Genomic DNA, 24210 nt, shown 5'->3' with positions numbered 1-24210 from the left:
AGAAGTTGCTGCTGTACCAGGTAACGTTGACCACGTCACTGTACGGGAGAACCAGTTGTTTCCGTACCATGTACAGCGTGTGCAGGCACTATCAGCAGCTGATTGGCCTCCACGGGTACATTCTAAGCATGGTTCATCCAAGAATGTGTCAATCCTCATTTCAGTGCAAATGTTCTCTTTACGGATGAGGCTTCAAGGCTTCATTCCAACGTGATCAAATTGTAAATTTTCACAGTCAACATGCGTGGGCTGACGAGAATCCGCACGCAATTGTGCAATCACGTCATCAACACAGATTTTCTGTGAACGTTTGGGCAGGCATTGTTGGTGATGTCTTCATTGGGCCCCATGTTCTTCCACCTACGCTCAATGGAGCACGTTATCATGATTTCATACGGGATACTCTACCTGTGCTGCTAGAACATGTGCCTTTACAAGTACGACACAACATGTGGTTCATGCACGATGGAGCTCCTGCACATTTCAGTCGAAGTGTTCGTACGCTTCTGAACAACAGATTCGGTGACCGATGGATTGGTAGAGGCGGACCAATTCCATGGCCTCCACGCTCTCCTGACCTCAACCCTCTTGACTTTCATTTATGGGGGCATTTGAAAGCTCTCGTCTACGCAACCCCGGTACCAAATGCAGAGACTCTTCGTGCTCGTATTGTGGACGGCTGTGATACAATACGCCATTCTCCAGGGCTGCATCAGCGCATCAGGGATTCCATGCTACGGAGGGTGGATGCATGTATCCTCGCTAACGGAGGACATTTTGAACATTTCCTGGAACCAAGTGTTTGAAGTCACGCTGGTACGTTCTGTTGCTGTGTGTTTCCATTCCATGATTAATGTGATTTGAAGAGAAGTAATAAAATGAGCTCTAACATGGAAATTAAGCATTTCCGGACACATATCCACATAACATATTTTCTTTCTTTGTGTGTGAGGAATGTTTCCTGAAAGTTTGGCCGTACCTTTTTGTAACACCCTGTATACTAGCATAATGAACAAATATAAGACAGGAATTTGTCTAATTTTTTTCAAGTAACTCCGTAACAGAATAGAAGAAAGTTCTTCAGATTGGACCTTAAAGAGCGTGGATTACCGCTAACAATTTTAATGCTTGTGGTAACGTATTGAAAATGGATGTACCAGAATACTGGATGCCTGTTTACACAAAAGTCAAGAAGGTACAGTATAAATGCAGGTTGTCTTTCTGCCCAGCATTAACTGAGTGAAAGCTGCTAATTCTTGGAAATAAGCTGATATCGTTAACAACAAACGACGTTAAAGAAAATTTATGCTCAGAGGCGAATGTCTGTATTTCCAGACTCCTGAAAAAAAAAATGGTTCAAATGGCTCTGAGCACTATGGGACTTAACATCTGTGGTCATCAGTCCCCTAGAACGTAGAACTACTTAAACCTAACTAATCTAAGGACATCACACACATCCATGCTCGAAGCAGGATTCGAACCGGCGACCATACCGGTACGAGGTTCCAGACTGAAGCGCCTAGAACCGCACGGCCACATCGGCCGGACTCCTGAATAAGGATCGACAAGAGGTAAGCGAACTTATGCCACAAATTACTCGAACTGCACGTTCCTGGGTCAAAAATAGTCTTTGTGAGTGGAAAGAGTTACCCCACCATATAACATCGTTTGTTCAAAAATGGTTCAAATGGCTCTGAGCACTATGGGACTTAACATCGGTGGTCATCAGTCCCCTAGAACTTAGAACTACTTAAACCTAACTAACCTAAGGACATCACACACATCCATGCCCGAGGCAGGATTTGAACCGGCACCATACCGGTCACGCAGTTCCAGACTGAAGCGCCTAGAACCGCATGGCCACAACGGCCGGACTCCTGAATAAGGATCGACAAGAGGTAAGCGAACTTATGCCACAAATTACTCGAACTGCACGTTCCTGGGTCAAAAATAGTCTTTGTGAGTGGAAAGAGTTACCCCACCATATAACATCGTTTGTTCAAAAATGGTTCAAATGGCTCTGAGCACTATGGGACTTAACATCGGTGGTCATCAGTCCCCTAGAACTTAGAACTACTTAAACCTAACTAACCTAAGGACATCACACACATCCATGCCCGAGGCAGGATTCGAACCGGCGACCTTACCGGTCACGCGGTTCCAGACTGAAGCGCCTAGAACCGCACGGCCACATCGGCCGGACTCCTGAATAAGGATCGACAAGAGGTAAGCGAACTTATGCCACAAATTACTCGAACTGCACGTTCCTGGGTCAAAAATAGTCTTTGTGAGTGGAAAGAGTTACCCCACCATATAACATCGTTTGTTCAAAAATGGTTCAAATGGCTCTGAGCACTATGGGACTTAACATCGGTGGTCATCAGTCCCCTAGAACTTAGAACTACTTAAACCTAACTAACCTAAGGACATCACACACATCCATGCCCGAGGCAGGATTCGAACCTGCGACCGTAGCGGTCGCGCGGTTCCAGACTGTAGCGCCTAGAACCGCATGGCCACATCGGCCGGACTCCTGAATAAGGATCGACAAGAGGTAAGCGAACTTATGCCACAAATTACTCGAACTGCACGTTCCTGGGTCAAAAATAGTCTTTGTGAGTGGAAAGAGTTACCCCACCATATAACATCGTTTGTTCAAAAATGGTTCAAATGGCTCTGAGCACTATGGGACTTAACATCGGTGGTCATCAGTCCCCTAGAACTTAGAACTACTTAAACCTAACTAACCTAAGGACATCACACACATCCATGCCCGAGGCAGGATTCGAACCGGCGACCATACCGGTACTTGGTTCCAGACTGAAGCGCCTAGAACCGCACGGCCACATCGGCCGGACTCCTGAATAAGGATAGACAAGAGGTAAGCGAACTTATGCCACAAATTACCCGAACTGCACGTTCCTGGGTCAAAAATAGTCTTTGTGAGTGGAAAGAGTTACCCCACCATATAACATCGTTTGTTCAAAAATGTTTCAAATGGCTCTGAGCACTATGGGACTTAACATCGGTGGTCATCAGTCCCCTAGAACTTAGAACTACTTAAACCTAACTAACCTAAGGACATCACACACATCCATGCCCGAGGCAGGATTTGAACCGGCGACCATACCGGTCACGCGGTTCCAGACTGAAGCGCCTAGAACCGCACGGCCACATCGGCCGGACTCCTGAATAAGGATCGACAAGAGGTAAGCGAACTTATGCCACAAATTACTCGAACTGCACGTTCCTGGGTCAAAAATAGTCTTTGTGAGTGGAAAGAGTTACCCCACCATATAACATCGTTTGTTCAAAAATGGTTCAAATGGCTCTGAGCACTATGGGACTTAACATCGGTGGTCATCAGTCCCCTAGAACGTAGATCTACTTAAACCTAACTAACCTAAGGACATCACACACATCCATGCCCGAGGCAGGATTTGAACCGGCGACCATACCGGTCACGCGGTTCCAGACTGAAGCGCCTAGAACCGCACGGCCACATCGGCCGGACTCCTGAATAAGGATCGACAAGAGGTAAGCGAACTTATGCCACAAATTACTCGAACTGCACGTTCCTGGGTCAAAAATAGTCTTTGTGAGTGGAAAGAGTTACCCCACCATATAACATCGTTTGTTCAAAAATGGTTCAAATGGCTCTGAGCACTATGGGACTTAACATCGGTGGTCATCAGTCCCCTAGAACTTAGAACTACTTAAACCTAACTAACCTAAGGACATCACACACATCCATGCCCGAGGCAGGATTCGAACCGGCGACCATACCGGTCACGCGGTTCCAGACTGAAGCGCCTAGAACCGCACGGCCACATCGGCCGGACTCCTGAATAAGGATCGACAAGAGGTAAGCGAACTTATGCCACAAATTACTCGAACTGCACGTTCCTGGGTCAAAAATAGTCTTTGTGAGTGGAAAGAGTTACCCCACCATATAACATCATTTGTTCAAAAATGGTTCAAATGGCTCTGAGCACTATGGGACTTAACATCGGTGGTCATCAGTCTCCTAGAACTTAGAACTACTTAAACCTAACTAACCTAAGGACATCACACACATCCATGCCCGAGGCAGGATTCGAACCGGCGACCATACTGGTCACGCGGTTCCAGACTGAAGCGCCTAGAACCGCACGGCCACATCGGCCGGACTCCTGAATAAGGATCGACAAGAGGTAAGCGAACTTATGCCACAAATTACTCGAACTGCACGTTCCTGGGTCAAAAATAGTCTTTGTGAGTGGAAAGAGTTACCCCACCATATAACATCGTTTGTTCAAAAATGGTTCAAATGGCTCTGAGCACTATGGGACTTAACATCGGTGGTCATCAGTCCCCTAGAACTTAGAACTACTTAAACCTAACTAACCTAAGGACATCACACACATCCATGCCCGAGGCAGGATTCGAACCTGCGACCGTAGCGGTCGCGCGGTTCCAGACTGTAGCGCCTAGAACCGCATGGCCACATCGGCCGGACTCCTGAATAAGGATCGACAAGAGGTAAGCGAACTTATGCCACAAATTACTCGAACTGCACGTTCCTGGGTCAAAAATAGTCTTTGTGAGTGGAAAGAGTTACCCCACCATATAACATCGTTTGTTCAAAAATGGTTCAAATGGCTCTGAGCACTATGGGACTTAACATCGGTGGTCATCAGTCCCCTAGAACTTAGAACTACTTAAACCTAACTAACCTAAGGACATCACACACATCCATGCCCGAGGCAGGATTCGAACCGGCGACCATACCGGTCACGCGGTTCCAGACTGAAGCGCCTAGAACCGCACGGCCACATCGGCCGGACTCCTGAATAAGGATCGACAATAGGTAAGCGAACTTATGCCACAAATTACTCGAACTGCGCGTTCCTGGGTCAAAAATAGTCTTTGTGAGTGGAAAGAGTTACCCCACCATATAACATCGTTTGTTCAAAAATGGTTCAAATGGCTCTGAGCACTATGGGACTTAACATCGGTGGTCATCAGTCCCCTAGAACTTAGAACTACTTAAACCTAACTAACCTAAGGACATCACACACATCCATGCCCGAGGCAGGATTCGAACCGGCGACCATACCGGTCACGCGGTTCCAGACTGAAGCGCCTAGAACCGCACGGCCACATCGGCCGGACTCCTGAATAAGGATCGACAAGAGGTAAGCGAACTTATGCCACAAATTACTCGAACTGCACGTTCCTGGGTCAAAAATAGTCTTTGTGAGTGGAAAGAGTTACCCCACCATATAACATCGTTTGTTCAAAAATGGTTCAAATGGCTCTGAGCACTATGGGACTTAACATCGGTGGTCATCAGTCCCCTAGAACTTAGAACTACTTAAACCTAACTAACCTAAGGACATCACACACATCCATGCCCGAGGCAGGATTCGAACCGGCGACCATACCGGTCACGCGGTTCCAGACTGAAGCGCCTAGAACCGCACGGCCACATCGGCCGGACTCCTGAATAAGGATCGACAAGAGGTAAGCGAACTTATGCCACAAATTACTCGAACTGCACGTTCCTGGGTCAAAAATAGTCTTTGTGAGTGGAAAGAGTTACCCCACCATGTAACATAGTTTGTTCAAAAATGGTTCAAATGGCTCTGAGCACTATGGGACTTAACATCGGTGGTCATCAGTCCCCTAGAACTTAGAACTACTTAAACCTAACTAACCTAAGGACATCACACACACCCATGCCCGAGGCAGGATTCGAACCGGCGACCATACCGGTCACGCGGTTCCAGACTGAAGCGCCTAGAACCGCACGGCCACATCGGCCGGACTCCTGAATAAGGATCGACAAGAGGTAAGCGAACTTATGCCACAAATTACTCGAACTGCACGTTCCTGGGTCAAAAATAGTCTTTGTGAGTGGAAAGAGTTACCCCACCATATAACATCGTTTGTTCAAAAATGGTTCAAATGGCTCTGAGCACTATGGGACTTAACATCGGTGGTCATCAGTCCCCTAGAACTTAGAACTACTTAAACCTAACTAACCTAAGGACATCACACACATCCATGCCCGAGGCAGGATTCGAACCTGCGACCGTAGCGGTCGCGCGGTTCCAGACTGTAGCGCCTAGAACCGGATGGCCACTGCGGCCGGTCATCGTTTGTCGTAAACCAAATGAAAATAGGTAAAGTACTTATTTTCGTGTTGGAGGCAAACTTATTGCAGATACTATTGTAATCACAAATATAGCAGCATTCAATTTTTAAAGAGCATCATGAAGATGGACTTTGCGTGACAGCTTACTATCTATCTGAACACGTCGGAATTTGGGCTGTTGTGGCTCACTAAATATGCGACCATTCTGGGTAATCAAAATGTCACTTGTAACTTAATTATGCATTATAACTATAAGCATTGAGTGTTCCTTTCGCTTCGTGTAAATTTTATTTTATCTGTTATTGACTTTTTCGATGTTAATTTCATGTACTGACTCGTTCAATGACCGTAGAGATTCGCGCCAATTTAAAGTCAATTTATTTTCTACAAGCCATGAACTTATGTCTTCAAATGCACTTTGGGTGATACATTGTGTATGTGTGCAACATCCTTTACTACCAAGCTAGTGTCATCAGCAAACAGATATATTATAGAATAACCTATTTTATTAGCAGCTATATATATCTATATATTCCCCAAGCAGTCTCCATGGCCTTTCTCAGTACTCTGGAGAACGACCTTTCGCTGTCCGTTCTCAAAGTATAAGGGGAATCAGTTATGAGATAGTCCTCTTATTCTATAATAGTTCAACTTCCTCAGTAATACCGCGTGGTTATAACTGAAGAGCAGCTACTCACAGAGGTGTAATGTGGGCTGTAATTATCGGATGGCAACGAAACTTGGTCGGTATTGTAATGCATAAGGCGGAACCTATTTACGCTGGAAAAAATCAGTTCCGATTTTGGCCACCATGTGCAAATCTGGCGCTCTGAAGGCACAAAAGACGCGTAGAAATATTTCCATATGTAATGAATTAGAAATGGGACGTGGACAGAAAAAGTCAAACAAGTAAGAAAGGCTTAATGTTGAGTTTTCTATTAACCGCCACTTACACAATTTGTCCTGTATGAGTATCGGAGACGTCGACGAGATGCTGAAGCCGTAAAACGGCGTGATTAACAGTTGCTTGCAGCAGCGTCGGTGGAGTCTCAGAAATGTGTTACTGTGTGCTGGCGATCAGGTCGGATAGAAACCGAACGTGTCCCTGGTAAAAGCGTACTTTTAGATATCCTCAGAGCCAAAGGCACGTGGATTCATCTGGAAGCCCTCTGGACGTAACTAGTTCGTAGAAGGTCGCATTAAGGGGATCCTTCACTGGCCAGCGATATGAGATGTTGCCCCACCTTGCAGGAGAAAAGTTGTTTCCAAGCGGTTGCTTTCATCCAAAGCAGGAATCACGTGCTGTGCAGGGAAGTCTAGATAGCGTAAAGACGTCACGGTAGACCTAACAAGCCTCCTGGGTGTATTCTTCTCAAACCAGAACGCACTAAGAATAAAAATCCCTGTGAATCCACACCACATACTCACATATGGCAAGTGCAATGGCTTTTCGTGCACAACATGTGGCTTAACGGTACCCCGAATTCGGCGGTTCTGTGTCTTCACTGCACCCTGTAGCGTAAAATGTGTCTCGTCACTCCATAGAACATTGCCCGGCCACATGTCAGCTTCGATCCGTGCCAGAAACCGAACAGCAAATTCAGGATGTTACTGCGGATCATGAAGTTTCACTTGCTGCACCATGTGGATCTCGTACGAGTACCAGTCTAAAACAGAGCACAAAATTTTCCGTACCCTAGACCATGGGATGGACAAAAATGGTTCAAATGGCTCTGAGCACTATGGGACTTAACTGCTGAGATCATCAGTCCCCTAGAACTAAGAACTACTTAAACCTAACTAACCTAAGAACATCACACATATCCATGCCCGAGGCAGGATTCGAACCTGCGACCGTAGCGGTCGCGCGGCTCCAGACTGTAGCGCCTAGAACCGCTCGGCCACCCCGGCCGGCATGGGATGGACAGTTGTCGTCACAGTACTCGAGCACTAGCACTGCACGGAGTATGTGCTGCATGGCTACTTACAGCAACAGCGGCCTCGTCAATAACTGTCCGCAGCTCGTGGTCGCTTCCCGAGCATGAGGACCCGGGTTCGATTCCCAGAGGGGTCAGCGATTTCACCTGCCTCGAGATGACTGGGTGTTTGTGTTATCCTCATCATTTCATCATCACCCATGTAAGTGGCGAGATTGGACTGAGCAAAGGTTGGGAATTTGTACGGGCGCTGATAACAGCGCAGTTGAGCGCCCCACAAACCAAACATCATCATCATCGTCAATAACTTGCCGGAACAGGACTCTGTCCTCCTCTAGGTGCCACACCAAGCTCACCCGTGTTTCATAATTTCATTGTCATCTTCTTTGAAGCGTTTAATGACATCGGGCCTCTCCTCAGACCTTTAAGTCAGCGATGCTTCCTCAATGCAGGTTTCACTAACAGTGCACGTTCTCTCTTCTCCAAAGCCTTAATGTTCACTCACGTTATGTCTTGTTAAACGACAGATGGATGTTATACCGTCATAGAAACAGTGTACAGCGCCAGATTTGAACCGGCTGACACAATCCGAACTAATTTGTTTTCCAGCGTAAATCAGTTCTGCATTAAGGCATTAGAATATCTACCACGTTTCGCTACCATACGATAATTACAGCCCACACTGGACCTCCACGAGTAGTTGTACTTTGACTACAACCATCCGGTATATTCCATGCCACTAAATGGAAACAGCGCACAGGTACATCTGGAGATGAGACGAAAATCCTCGAAATCGAACGTGCAACATGCAGTAAGACCTGTAACACGTGTAATTGCAGCCTGATCTCCTACCAAAATATGGACAACAAAAACCTCGTTATGAAAGAGATTTGTTTCAGAATATCGAAGATGAAGAAATAAGAGCTCATAGCTCTTGAGATACGCAATTTCATTCCTTCGAATGACCGTTCCTATCCAAGAATATTGTCTATTTCTCCTGAGGCACGTCATATATGATGATGAGGTCCCATAATCCGAGGAGCGTAGAGGGACGATGCGGGAGACCCGCATCGCCGACTAGGCGAGGTCCTAGCGGAGGTGGTTTGCCATTGCCTTCCTCCGACCGTAGTGGGGATGAATGAGGCATCTCGAGGCACGGAAAATCCCAGACCCCGCCGAGAATCGAACCCGGGACCCCGTGCGCGGGAAGCGAGAACGCTACCGTAGGATCACGAGCTGCGAATATCGGCTCAGGTAAAATCAACATGAGCATTGAGGCAATCACCCATCTGGTAAAGCACCGGGTTCCGCTGCGTGAAGAAGTCCGTAATTGCCTGTTCCACATTCTCGTCTGCCAGAAATCGTTGACCCTTCAACGCCTTTTTTAAGGAATCGGAGGTGTGATGATCGCATGGGAAGAGATAAGGACTATAGAGCGGATGCTCGACCGTCTCCCAAGTGAGTTGGCGTAACTTCTCCGTTACTACATTTGTGATATGACGACGTGCGACCGGCGCCTTATGTTGGATCGCGACTGGCAAGGAAATCCACGAATCATTGCAAAACGGTGGTTTTCGACAGACAAGGTGCACCACACATATTCTTCATTCTTCGATGTATGTCTACCAGTGTTTGTCATTCGGCTGCCAACAAAGGAATAACAGGTCGTTGGTCCTTTTTGGACGCATTTGGTAATAACGTTGACGTAGTTCGCGTTACCGCATTTACCGCACGCACGTCATACAGACTCCAATGCAACACTAATGTCCTGGTTTTTTTTTGTTTTTTTTTTTTTACTTTATTGAGTTTCGATTCCCCCCGAAGGGGGCGGGCTGGCGGCAGCTTAGTATGCCGCTCTTCAGCCTACAGAATTTGTTTTAAAAAGGTGAAGATAACAAATAATAAAAGCAGGCGATAAAATCGGTGACTTAAATGGTAAAACAGCGGAAAATTGTGGAACTTAAAACATAAAACAAAGGGTTGGTGATGCTAATAAAATACACAGGAAGTAGATAGGTAAAGTAACAGACAGACAATTAAAAAAACACGGTGACAGTCTGGTTTCTGTTCGCAAGAGATATAAAATTCACACCCAGCGACAGCATGATTTCTGTTCGCAACACTGTGGAAAGACGCACAACACTGAACACTCACTTGAACACTGCACTAAAAAGTTTGCACAGATATGACATACCACAGTCGAGGGCAGACGGGGGGGGGGGGGGGGGGAACTGGGACAGATGATGGGAAAGAAAAGGGCGAAAGGAGAGGAAAAAAGAAGTGGGGGGGGGGGGGGATAATCACCTGCTGCATGACTGTGTTTATATACTCGCATCGGAATCGCGCTACGTTGCATATACGTTGCAGCAACGCCCTCAGACGGAAACTTTTGTACCGTCCCTTGGCTGAAACTACACGATAGGACGCAGAAACGGTCCTTTTGAGATGGGATAACCGAGACATAAACTTGTCGATTTCACTTATGGCCCATGCTTGTGAAATGTGGTACAACTATGATGGGGACCATGCACACTTTGCTGCTTGTGTATCGCGACAACTGACCCACCAATACAGTCCATGATGGACAGGTCGTGCGGGGCCTGTACCGTGGTCTCCTACATTACCTGACCGTAATCCTCCGGATTTTTCTTTCTGGGAGTGAAGTGTGTAGCGCCACCGTTGATAAGGCTGAAGAGCTGTGGCAGCGAACTGTATAGTCCTGTTATAAAGCATCACTACGGAATATTATGCCAGCCCTATACATTTCGTGCAACACTATTTGCGAACGCTTCTACGGCTGATTGGATGGTGAAAACACTAAGACATAAATCAGTGTGCTTGCATCCAGTCCAGAAGAGAGCAGTTTTAAATACACTGGTACATGGAGCAAAAACAGTTTCTGAAGTCCGTGTTCCGAAAGTACGGCTATGGGTCACGTAGTATGAAGTCAACATTCTCCAAGAAAAGTAAAGGTGAAAACGTAGAACATTCACGTGATGAGCCACCGATTGCTTTCCTTTCTTTCTGCGGCGCTACATCCAGCAAAATAGGTAGAGTCCTAGGCAGACGAGGTATAAGATCTATTTTCCGACCTCCTAACAAGATCAAGCTAATGCTAAGCCCTGTTAACGATAGTCTCGTTCTCAAGATAACTGGGATTTACAACGTCCCTTGTGAATGCGGAAGCAATCCACCCGCACCGTTTCCGGTCACTGTGAAGAACATCAACAGCGTATTAAAAATCGAAAGCTGGTAAAATAAGCTACTGCTGAGCACAGCCTCACAAGCAAACATGCTGTAATTCAGTAATTAAAGAGGCTGTAGAAATAAGAATGTGTTAGAAGATCTTCAACCATGACAGCGGATATAATCTTAGCGGTGCGTGGGGCGAGCTTTCGGTGCAGAGAAAAGCGAGACATATTCGTCACAATGTTTACATATGGCGGGAGCGTTGGTGTCACCAGCGCAGACGTTGACACCATCTGCAACAGCATTACGTAATTATCGACTAATCGGAAGCCGTCTGTGGCAAGATAAGGCGACCAAAGCAGCAGTTTTGACAGTCAGTTGCTCCTGACGCAGTCGATGGAGGTAATCGCCGAAAGTTCGAGGTTTGACTCTGAACTGACGCGGCAAGAAGTCCGTGAATGTTTTATACAACATTTACATCGCGAAAGACTTCGTTGCCATACGTTAATTCTGTACATAGTCCTTGCACGATGCTCTGGTGTGTAACATTCCACTGTACTTTAATGGCGCCTCCTTCGCATTTCTGTCTTGTGATGCTAGTATGGAAAGTCAAAACCTACGTTACCACAGAATCATTGCAGATCCTGATTCCTCAGGTCAAAACCAAAGCATGGTCAGTTCCACCGATAACGCTACAGAGTGTGATCTTCACTGGAACACCACCAACAAAACTGCACGTTTTGACTCTCTGGCAGTCGTCGAAGGAATTATAAATGCTGGAACAAGTTGGGCTGCAGCAATCGTTTGCGGACAACGATCCATTCCTGGCGTGTCCCATTTCAGGTGTTAATATAACCCTTCGGCGTACCCACGGATTGCACATGGTTCTCATTCTCCGTCTACGTTCTCCTAATGGGTACTAGTAACTATCAGTTCTATGCTGACGATATGCAGCTGTATCTAACCGCCAGCCGTAAGAACACTACTTCCGCAATATCAGATATGTTTAGTATCAGGTAGAGCAAAAAATTTCGGCCATAGGCTAAGCCCTAAGAAATGTTAGGTTACAAAATTGTTGAGGCTTTCGTGGCCACTTGTTGACAAACTGCCTATTGGCTTCTGTCTCGGGTTCTTCGGCCGACGTTCATCTAATGATTTTTCTGACGTTTCGCCAGCACGAGTGGCTGGCATTGTCAAAGCTTCACCCTCCATTGCCGGTGGTGAACTGGAGCCGAGCTCGCGGGCGCAGACTATATGTACCTGGCGCGCCAACGTCCGAGGGCTTCTCCGCGGTCATTTCCGGTGCGGTTCTCCTCTTGCTACCTGCGACGGTCGTTCGCTGCAGTACGGGAAGCCAGGATCCGTTGACCTTAAGGCTTTCCTCTTTCTTGTTCAAACTGTTCGCGTGTTTTTGTATTTCTACAGCTTCTCTGAACAAGCGCGTGTGATAGTGGTTCTCTACAGCCAGAACTTCCGTGTCGGCGAATTTTATTACGTGGTCGGTCTCATTCAGTGCGTGTTCTGCCACGGCCGATTTCTCCACCTGCCCCAACCTGCAATGTCGCTTATGCTCCTTGATCCTGGTGTTAATGGATCGTCCAGTCATCCCGACATAAACTTTTCCGCATGTGCATGGTATGCGGTATATTCCCGACGTTGCAAGTGGGTCTCTTTTCTCCTTCGCCGATCTAAGACACTCTTTGATCTTCCTTGTCGGTTTGAAGATCGTCTTTACGCCGTGTTTGCGCAATATACGGCCGATTCTGTCCGTCACTCTGGGAATGTATGGCAGAAAGTAAGGAACCAGAAAAAGAAATGTCGGGTACAGCCTTTCTGCCATACATTCCCAGAGTGACGGACAGAATCGGCCGTATATTGCGCAAACACGGCGTAAAGACGATCTTCAAACCGACAAGGAAGATCAAAGAGTGTCTTAGATCGGCGAAGGAGAAAAGAGACCCACTTGCAACGTCGGGAATATACCGCATACCATGCACATGCGGAAAAGTTTATGTCGGGATGACTGGACGATCCATTAACACCAGGATCAAGGAGCATAAGCGACATTGCAGGTTGGGGCAGGTGGAGAAATCGGCCGTGGCAGAACACGCACTGAATGAGACCGACCACGTAATAAAATTCGCCGACACGGAAGTTCTGGCTGTAGAGAACCACTATCACACGCGCTTGTTCAGAGAAGCTGTAGAAATACAAAAACACGCGAACAGTTTGAACAAGAAAGAGGAAAGCCTTAAGGTCAACGGATCCTGGCTTCCCGTACTGCAGCGAACGACCGTCGCAGGTAGCAAGAGGAGAACCGCACCGGAAATGACCGCGGAGAAGCCCTCGGACGTTGGCGCGCCAGGTACATATAGTCTGCGCCCGCGAGCTCGGCTCCAGTTCACCACCGGCAATGGAGGGTGAAGCTTTGACAATGCCAGCCACTCGTGCTGGCGAAACGTCAGAAAAATCATTAGATGAACGTCGGCCGAAGAACCCGAGACAGAAGCCAATAGGCAGTTTGTCAAATGTTAGGTTGTCACGTGTCGCACCGTAAGGTGAGCAGTGAACGATTTCGTGAAAGAGTTTCTCGTATATTCATTGACTGTACCCAGTTCCTCTAACAAAAGGCGGTAAAGGATCTCATCCCAATCTTCAATGGGCACTTAAACTGCAGAGAGCAAACGCAGTAAACCTCTCCAATGCCTACACGCATTTGACAAATTTAGAAAAATACCCAGTCCCAAGATGGCGAATTATTAGATATAGAGAAAAGTTACGATGGTAGTTTTATTGCCTTTCCCTGCACTTGAGCGCAATGCACGTAACGTCCATATGTCCATGTGAATCGGTCAGAAAAGTCCTTCTATGGGAAGCTGTTCAGCTCCCGTGGCACAATGGCTTGAATGTCTTGTACGTTGTCAAAGCTTTGACCCTTCATGTGCATTTCTGCACTTCGTCGTTTTCTGAGTGCTTCGTATTGACAACACGACGTCTAGTCACCCGCTATGAGTTTTTCCAGAAAAGAATTGCCTGCTTTTACATTTCAATCAAGTCTTGATAGGTGTCCAAGTGCAGTTCTTTTTGTTCAGGAGTCAAGGTGTGTGAAGCAGATTTTGAACACACTTTCCTCTTCTTCAAAACATTCTGGAGAATGTCTTGAACACTTGCTTGAGATATGTTGCCCTACTGCGATTTGTGACACAACGTTGACCAACTGTGGCCACAGGTCCGCTGCCTAACAATGCCTGCTCGCGAATTACCGGTCGAGTAGGCCAACACATCTGTTGTTTGCAGTTATTGGTTCAAACTGCCACTGCACTGATGTCGGTTATACACCGGGAATAAAATAAGTTTCGGAACTTTTTGGACAGACGCTGTATTTTGAAGTAAAATAAAACTACTCTAGTAGATAGACTTAGCGAATCCATACTACTGTATCGCAGTTCAATGAGACGCAGACACCGAAAATTCAAGACGATTCGAACTAGCTGGTAATGCTTACGTAAGCCCTGTATGAACCACTCCATTGTCTGATCACTTTAGTTCCTCCTTTGCTTAATTAGAATGGTATCAACGGAACAGTCGATGTAATTTAAATATGGTTTATTTTCTTCATCGGTTTTTTGGTCAATAGTATACGAAGTGCATCATGAACATCAAATACCTATCATCAACGAATTTTTATTCCCGTGTATGGGCATGATGGGCGCTTCTCTGGCAGCTCCTACGCATAAGCAGTTGCAGTACCGTGGGAGACATCTTTTCATAAAACCTACAACTGGTCGGCTCCAGAGGCAGTTGCCATGATGCGGACTACCGTGTTGGTATTGGTCCTGTCGGTAGTGGCTGCGCATGTGCGTAGATCGTCGTCGGTAATTTAAAAATATCCAAGGGCACAAATTAGCTATTAGCTCAAAGGCGTCAAATTAAACATTTATTTCAAAAATACAGGCAGCGTATGCAGGGCGATGACTTCTCTGAAGGAATAATTCAGTAACTCCAAAACCAGAATACGTCCGACGTACTAGTTGTGCTAATCTTATTACTAAATATTTCGCTATCTCTTTTCCCGTTTCAGTCACACACTCTGCAAAAAAATAGCCAGTGATGCGCAGGTATCCAAAACCACGATGCTTTCAAAAGAAAATTAAAGATATTCCTATTATCAACAGTTTAGCTTTTTTCTCATATCTACTTGTATCCATCTGTCCATCAGCAAATCAATATTTTTGTCATGCTTTCAACTCTATGCCACTTATGCCCATCGCTTACTATTTTGGTGGTTTCTTCATCAGTTGACTACTTTACCCTGTTATATCTCCTTTCCCCATATGAGCCAACTTCATTCCTTCTACGGTGCGTACCAGAAATGTTGCGACAAACTTCGAGGCTTTGTAGAGGGTATCTTGAGGAACAAATCGAGGATAGGAAACCATGTCCGGAAACGTCATCCAACGACACTACAGAGCGTCAAAGTTGTAGACGCTACCGCCTGCCGCTAGAGTGCTCCTTCGGCAGCAAACGTGACTCTGTACCCTCTCGGACCGCAGTCAGAACGTCTCGCAATGTTGGTTGTTATTCAGTGATCGCGACTGATTGCCACGATCGCCACTGGAGACGGGGTAGCTAGCTGGATTTTGGATTGATTTGGGGGAAGAGACCAAAAGGTAATCGGTCTCGTCGGATTAGGGAAGGAAGTCGGCCGTGCCCTGTGAAAGGAACTATCCCGGCATTTACCTGAAGCGATTTAGGGAAATCACGGAAAACCTAAATCAGGATGGTCTAACGCGGGATTGAACCGTCGTCCTCCCGAATGCGAGTCCAGTGTGTTAACCACTGCGCCACCTCCCTCGGTGGAGCTAGCTGGAAAGGACTTATCTCCTACGACTGCGATGCTTTCTTGCTACAGTGGATGAATGTTTCGGAAATTGGTTCTCACCCACGGTTTATCTTTCTCCTGAAACCCTCTAAAATCTCCAATGTTTTCGGGTTACAGGAGAAAAATAAACTGCAGATGGAAACCCGTGTCCTAAATCGCCATCCATCAAGGCAGCAGACCATTGTATTCATAGGATACAAGACGTGTCTACACAGCATTTAGCTTTATTTTTTACACTGGCGATGGTGGCAATCAGTCGCGATCACTGAATAAGAACATTAGGAGACGTTCAGCCTACGGTCCATCAATGTACAAAGTGACTTTTGCTGCTAAAGGGGTAGCCTAGCTGCAGGCACTGGCGCCTATAGCTTCGACGGAATGTAGCGTCGTTTGATGACGTTTCCAAACAGAGATTCATATCATCGATTTGTTCCTCAACTCATAGTCTACAATCCCTCAGAGTTTGTCGCAATATTTCTGGGACTCCCTGTTTACAGCTGTCGTGCATTTTTGCTAGTATTTACTACTCCATTTCGACAGGATAGTTATGTTGAGCAAAATTACTTAATAAGTCTGGCATGTAATAGATACGATTTATTTATTAATAGGTATGGTAAAGGGCATCACTGTGGGGGCTGGACGGGGCAATCCGAGGGACGGTCAGCACGACCCGTGTGTCCCCCAATCAGTTCACTACTGTGGCTATGCCGCCTGCTGCCTGCACTGAGGGTGATCCCTCACCGGTGGTCGAGTGAATAGTCGTTCCAAGGTGTGGCCGGCAGCAGAAGAATTTCCGAGGGGTCCATCGGAGGGCATCCCGATTTTGTATGACAGGTTTTGGTCGCTATCTTTTGCTGACGTAGTCCCTGAGCCATATGAAGTCGCCCACGCTGTTCCAGTGGAATCCTCTTGACCCACAAGGTCTGGGCATTCATTGAGTGTGGGATTACTGGTTGTTGCGACCTCCAACGTTAGGCACGTAATGGTGTTCCTTAATGACCACGAAGGACAGGAAGGAATCCAGTGTGTATTCTGAGTGCATGCCGGGACGTCTCTTTCCAGATGTGACACAGGTGCTTCCGGATACCTTGCAGAGAGCCGGCATCATCAGGCACGTGGCATGCCAGCATGGGGTAAGCCATACGACCGTATGGAACATTCTCCATGAGTGCTGTCACTATCTGCATCACTTAAAACGCTTGCAGGCATTATTACCTACAGCCTTCCCATTGCAGTGACTGTTTTGTCGCTGGTCATTCTCACAGGCCATCAGGGCGCTGGGATTTCTGTCATCAAGCCTATTCACAGACGGGCTACATTTACGACGGGTGGTATTGTTAACTTTCACAACATCCGCCTGTGGTCTACAGAGAAGCGTCATGCTACTGTGGCAGCGAGCCATGAGCACCGGCTGGCTATGAGCACTATGCGACTTACTTCTGAGGTCATCAGTCGCCTAGAACTTAGAACTAATTAAACCTAACTAACCTAAGGACATCACACACATCCATGCCCGAGGCAGGATTCGAACCTGCGACCGTAGCGGTCGCTCGGCTCCAGACTGTAGCGCCTAGAACCGCTCGGCCACCCCGGCCGGCTATGAGCACCAGTCCAACCTCAGTATGTGAGAGGGGGTTGCTGGCGACAACCACATGGAACGAGTCATCCATCCACAATGCTGCACTTACTATGGGTGTCATTACCTTCCCTGGTGGAATACGTACTTTTGGTGGCACGAAGGGTAATGTGGCTAGTACATGATGTGCTCCAGCTCACTAACTGTCCCATTCAGTGTGGAGATAAACCCCTAATAGAGACAGAATATTCAGATTTGAAAGCTGTGTTCTTATGCGTGCTTTCAATCACTGAAACGTACAGTGTCTAAGATCTTTTCTCTTCGCCTTCAAATACTTCCCTTGGAATGCCTTTCCATAAAGGCTGATTTGCTCCAAACCATCATACGGTTCGTTTTCTGCAGATTGTCCCCATTTACGTTGCTTGACAATTGCTGAGGAACAACTGACACTTGCAAAGGAAAAATTGCCAATTGCTACTGAGCAACCAATGATAATAAAAGGAAATGTAGAGGGCGAGACATGTTAACTGCAGCGAAACCTGAGCACAAACCCACACTATGGATTCAGCAGTACGGTGCTTGACGAAGTTTGTTGTGAAACCGCTTAGTGTGGCATTCTGTGTGGTCCGGCAATATGTCTGCAAGACGTCATTTGAATACTTACTACCGTGGACGAACAGTTGGACGGCTCGAAGCCAGTCAATGTGTTACTATTGCAGCCACGGTAATGGGTGTGTCCAAAAGTGTCATCCTGCAATTAAAAAAGGCTGAAACTGGAAATGGTACGTGAAAGCATGCCGAAGGTCTTAGACGAACCATCATACCGCAAGAGGACTGCCCTAGTGGCGAAAATAAACAGACGTCTCAGTCCTAGGCAGATCGCTACAGACCTTGCAACCGCTACCGGTACACTTGTCTTTGCCAGAACCATTTCATGGTGATTAAATCAGTCTGGTTTGTATCATTGGAAACCTGTTAAATGCATCCCAACATCTACAACGTCATGTTCTAGAAAGATCTCGTTGGTGTAAGGAGAATATTGGATGCAGTCAGCAACTGTGGTCCAGAATGATGTTCTCCGTTACACGCCACAAAACGTTCACAATCGTCTTCGGTATGGCCTTGGCGTTATGGTGTGGGCAGGCATTATGCACAATGGCCGAACACTGCAGCACATCTTTGCACGAGGTACCGTTACAGCACGGCAGTATTACAGGGAGATTATTCTTGATCATTTCCAACTGTTTATAGATGCGGTAGGTGCCAACTTTGTGTATGGACGACAATGCCCACCCACACAGGAGCGCTGAAGGTATCGGACACACTGGAAAGTGAAGATACTGAACGTGTGGAATGGCCTGAGTAATCTCCCGATCATAACCCTATAGAGCTTAAATGATTCGTGAAAATGCATTTCAAAAACAAATCCTCATCTATTATAAACGAGTAGGGTAAATCAGGATGATATGGTGAACAAAAAATTTGGGCCTCCTAGAAGACAAGAAATGTATATGGGTGAAATGACGAATGCCCTTTGGGTGAAATGGTGAACTTATTTCCTCTGCTTTTTGCCACATACGTCACACATAGATTCATATTTTGAACAGTCTTCATGCAGCCAACCTTGGCAGCTAATACATTTGATCCAATCCACATCTCTTTTAGCGCAACTGTACAGTTCACCGCACGCTACACAACACTCTTCATCATACGCGTCGTCATCATCGTCTTGCAATTGGATATCCAGCGACGAGTTGGATTCGGTGTCAGTAGTAGACGCTTTTCGTTTCTTAAGCTGCTTCTTTTTGATAATTCCTTTGGTAGTCTCTTTGGCTACGGTTTTCCTTTGCTTAAGGTTTTTCCTTTGGTTACGGTTTCTCCTTTGGTCCTCTTTTTAGCATTTAGTCAACTCTTCACTGACTCATTTTGTCGTTTTCTGCTTCGCAGGTTGTCAATGTTTTCTGGAGAAGTCAAAATCTCAGCTGAAGCTCTGGACTTCTTCCTTGCAGATGCAACTTTATCTAGGATAGGTATCAGCGAAATATGGTCCAAGAGTTTGCCAGGGGTTATTTGAGATTCTTCTGTTGCCACTGTCGAGGTCATATCTGTTGCTTCTGATGAAGACTGTATGTTTTCCTGTGGATTTTCCGCCCGTTGCGAGCAGCCCAGTTGTGGTGAAGCTTGTACGTGTTCAAGTCCCTGATCGTAATCTACGTCTGCAGTTGCTTCTTCTGAGGGATGAGGTATCTCCTGCCAGTGCGAACAACTTGGTCGAGGTGAAGTAGGTCTGTTTTCATGTCGTCCGTTGTTTTCCTGATGTTGATCTGAAGCTGATGTTAGAAACGCGTATTCGGGGATGACATCAGGATTAAACGGGATGATTCCTGTGCTTCTGAGCCCCGATATTGCATTCTCTGTCGTAGCTGCTTATACCAATGCCTTTGTACGCAGTCCTCCGAACACTAGTCTGGAAATTTTTCTATTTTGATTCATTTTAATGTACGAATTGCAAGCATGGTAATAATAGGATTTCAGAGCTTTAAAAAATGCTCTGTCTAGCAGTTGCAGATAGTGTGTGATGTGGCTGGGTAGACAGAGCAAAATTATGTTTTTTTCTTCTGCAAACTCTAATGAATCCACGCTGCTGCAATGAGAGCTATGTCTATCCAAAATAAGCACGACTGTTCCCTCAGGCTTCCTCGGTGCAAAATGGTTCCTTAGCCACAGAAGAAAAATATCAGTTGTTTCGTACGCCGACTTTTGTGACATGAAAATCGTGGAGCCCGGCGGCATACCGTCCTTGTGCTCGGCCTTTTCATTTTTCCCCTTCAAAACACAAGCTGGGGGTAAAAACATGCCCTCTCTATTGCAGCAAGCGATTACAGATATGGTTTCACCCTTTTCACCGGATGTTATCGCTGGAACGCTCTTAGACCCCTTTGCTGCCAACACGTAACCTGGTCTTTTATTCAGCTGAAGTGCGGACTCATCTACGTTGAATATATTTCCCGGCTTATCAAGGAGATTATGCTCTACCAAGATGTTCTGCAGCAATCAAAAATAGTCTGAAACGTTTTTCGTACTTAAACCCCTTGACCGTGCTTGTGAAACTCCTTCCGATTTGAGGATCGAGAGTTCCTGATTTCTCTTTAAGAATAAATGTAGCCAGTCCACTCCAGCAATTTCTTTTCTTGATTAAATTTGTGATGTTGGTTATGTTTCTCAGCTAGTTTATATGCCATGGTACGTACTTCTGTCCTTGTCGGTGCAAATCCGAAGTTTTGTAATTTTATGATATGTTTTACCAACTTCTTCTCACATTCTTGTGTTAGTACAGGCGGCCCACCAAAAGGTTTTTTTGTAAAGCACCCGTTTGCTAATCGTCTCTTCAGCGTTGACCATGGAAGGTGAAACTCCTTTGAGGCTTTATTCAGGCTCATTCCATTTTGCACCGCCTTTACGGCATCGTTAAGCTGCTCCTCTGTCCAATCAGCACGGCTGGATCCTTTCTGTCTATTGTAAAATGAAGGCATCTTTGCCTGGAACAATGGCGGTAGTTAGAACATTTACTTTTTTAATCACTGACAATCCAAACCGTACTCGCAAAAAATATATACAAAAACTAATTTTTTAAATTAACGGTTGTATTGAGACGTCGGATAAAACACAATATAACTCTCGCATGGGATAGGGAACGCTAAAATTTCATGACTTGTCAAAAACCCTGGTTCGGATGTACCGAAATAAAGGCTTTACGCTTTACACATAAGAAAGGGCCTTCATCTATCACCCCTGCCCTAGTTCACCATTTCTCCCATTTGCTATGGGCAGAATATATTAAAAAATACCACGCGCACTACGCTACCTGAAGTAACATCTACAAATGCATGCAGCATATAAAAATTATTTAGCATCGAAAACAGTTTTGTACAAAGTACTTACGGTTTTTTAAACGGAGCTAGTTTTCAACACGTGCACACTGCACAGATGATCAGAGACTGTTGGCATGCAGACATACAGAGACATCTGTTTAACCAGTAAAAAATTAAAGCAATTCACCATTTTACCCGATTCACCATATTACCCTGACTTACCCTAGCTGTATTTCAAAGACAAGCATGTTTTGAGTTTTTTGACGATCTGACATAGAATGCTTACTCTGATGTCCTGGCCGGCCGCTGGTGGCCGAGCGGTTCTAGGCGCTACAGTCTGGAACCGCACGACCGCTACGGTCGCAGGTTCGAATCCTGCCTCGGGCATGGATGTGTGTGATCTCCTTAGGTTAGGTAGGTTTAAGTAGTTCTAAGTTCTAGGGGACTGATGACCTCAGAAGTTAAGTCCCATAGTGGTTCAAATGGTTCAAATGGCTCTGAGCACTATGGGACTCAACTGCTGAGGTCATTAGTCCCCTAGAACTTAGAACTAGTTAAACCTAACTAACCTAAGGACATCACAAACAACCATGCCCGAGGCAGGATTCGAACCTGCGACCGTAGCGGTCTTGCGGTTCCAGACTGCAGCGCCTTTAACCGCACGGCCACTTCGGCCGGCTAAGTCCCATAGTGCTCAGAGCCATTTGAACCATGTGATGTCCTGATTTTATAACTTTGCTAATCTATTTTACATTCTTCTCGAGAGTCTTCCTTTTCTGACCTCCATTACTGTGTTTCTTTGTTATTTTATTTAATTATAATCGCTCATGTGCCTTTTATAATTTCATATTTTTTCTTACATATTTGTTTAATGTTGTTACATTTGCAAAAACTGGCATATTGGGTCAGTCATAGAAGAGCATTTTTAATTTACATTTGTTCTTCATGACATCTTTTTAATTTATTACTTTTCAGCAATATTCAGTTTCCCAAGTTTATTTTAGAAATATAGTCACGTATTTTCCTTTAGTACTGCTAGCCTCTCAGACCAATTTATGTTACTGTTTGCAAGCATATTTCGATCTACAATTATGACTACAGATCGAAACGTACATTGACGGCTACTGCTTATTTTTGTCCTGCGTCTGTATCTATGGAGCGTTATTTACTTCATTTCCGATATTTGTGGCTACTTCAATGGAGACCGCCCAAGATCAGCGTCTTCCATCTCCATAGTAACTAGCCGCTTCTTATATCTATAGAAGGTCGTCTGCTGGGCATCACCTATCGATATTGACTGCCATCTCTCTGGAAATCGCTCTGCTGCTACATCTTTGGTACGGCGTTCACAATCTCCATCGAAACCAACAACGTAATTATTTTCCAGCATGCCCCTACAGGGAAACCTATACACAAGGGATGTGATGGTTATTTTTTCCGTTTTTAAGGTTCTTAGTGTATTCATTGGACAATAGCTGTATTAACAAGCTGTGTCTTCTTTATTATAAAATTATTCTATGTTGTTTTGACGCTCTGTTTACTTATGAGTACATCTTTTTGTACACAGTTTTGTCTATTTATGCTTGATTGGCTAACGCAGGCATCATGCTGTCACATGTAGACGGAGCCTCCAGTATTTAAGAAATAACTCTACTGCTCTCTCGAGCAGTTGACTACCTTCATTAAGTGGTTCCTGTTCCATGCACAACCATTCCCACCAATAAGGGCGTTTCTACGTTTTGTAATTTTATAGCTAACTTTAGCTTTAGCTTTTAATGAATCCATGGAATTTCTGTCTTGAAGTATATTATAGTTGTAGGTCTGAAGATGGTCATATGTTGATCGAAACTGATCATCTTTTAGTAAACGTGTCTTGCGATCTAGATTCTTATAATTAAATTCAAAGCCTATAGAGAGTACCTGGGATGATCTTGGTAGACGTGTTTCTCAACGAACACCTCACCGAACTGTGGAGGAACCGAAGACTGACTAGAGAGAAGTGGGACAATATCCCCCCACGGACTGCTGAACAATTTGGTCACCAGCGCAAATAACAGGTGGAAAATGTGCATTACTACCTGGGGAGGGTATATCCCTTACTGAGATTCCGACAAGGGCCTTTATAGAATGAAATTTTCACTCTACAGCGGAGTGTGCGCTGATATGAGACTTCCTGACAGATTAAAACTGTGTGCCGGACCGAGACTCGAAGGGAGTTTGGAAGGTAGGAGACGAGGTACTGCGAGAACTGAAGCTGTGAGGACGGGGCGTGAGTCGTGCTTGGGTAGCTCAGTTGGTAGAGCACTTGCCCGCGGAAGGCAAAGGTCCCGAGTTCGAGTCTCGGTCCGACACACAGTTTTAATCTGCCAGGAAGTTTCATATCAGCGTACACTCCGCTGTAAAGTGAAAGTTTCATTCTAGAAACATCCCCCAGGCTGTGGCTAAGTCATGTCTCCGCAGTATCCTTTCTTCCAGGAGTGCTAGTCCTGTAAAGTTCGCAGGAGAGCTTCTGTGAAGTTTGGAAGGTAGGAGACAAGGTACTGGCGGAATTAAAGCTGTGAGGACGGGGTGTGAGTCGTGCTTTGGTAGCTCAGTTGGTAGAGCGCTTGCCCGCA

At 45.8% G+C, this 24210-nt stretch overlaps 1 non-coding gene across 1 annotated transcript; it reads left to right on the top strand.

The window, feature by feature from the left end:
* Positions 1-23873: 23873 nt before the first annotated feature.
* Trnap-cgg (transfer RNA proline (anticodon CGG)) lies at positions 23874-23948 on the top strand. The gene has a single exon. It is a non-coding gene; the product is annotated as a tRNA-Pro (tRNA).
* Positions 23949-24210: the final 262 nt, after the last annotated feature.

The sequence above is a fragment of the Schistocerca nitens genome, chromosome 2 (assembly GCF_023898315.1).
Source record: "Schistocerca nitens isolate TAMUIC-IGC-003100 chromosome 2, iqSchNite1.1, whole genome shotgun sequence".
In the NCBI taxonomy this organism is placed as follows: Eukaryota; Metazoa; Arthropoda; class Insecta; order Orthoptera; family Acrididae; genus Schistocerca; species Schistocerca nitens.
This window is presented reverse-complemented; position numbering and strand designations above follow the sequence as displayed.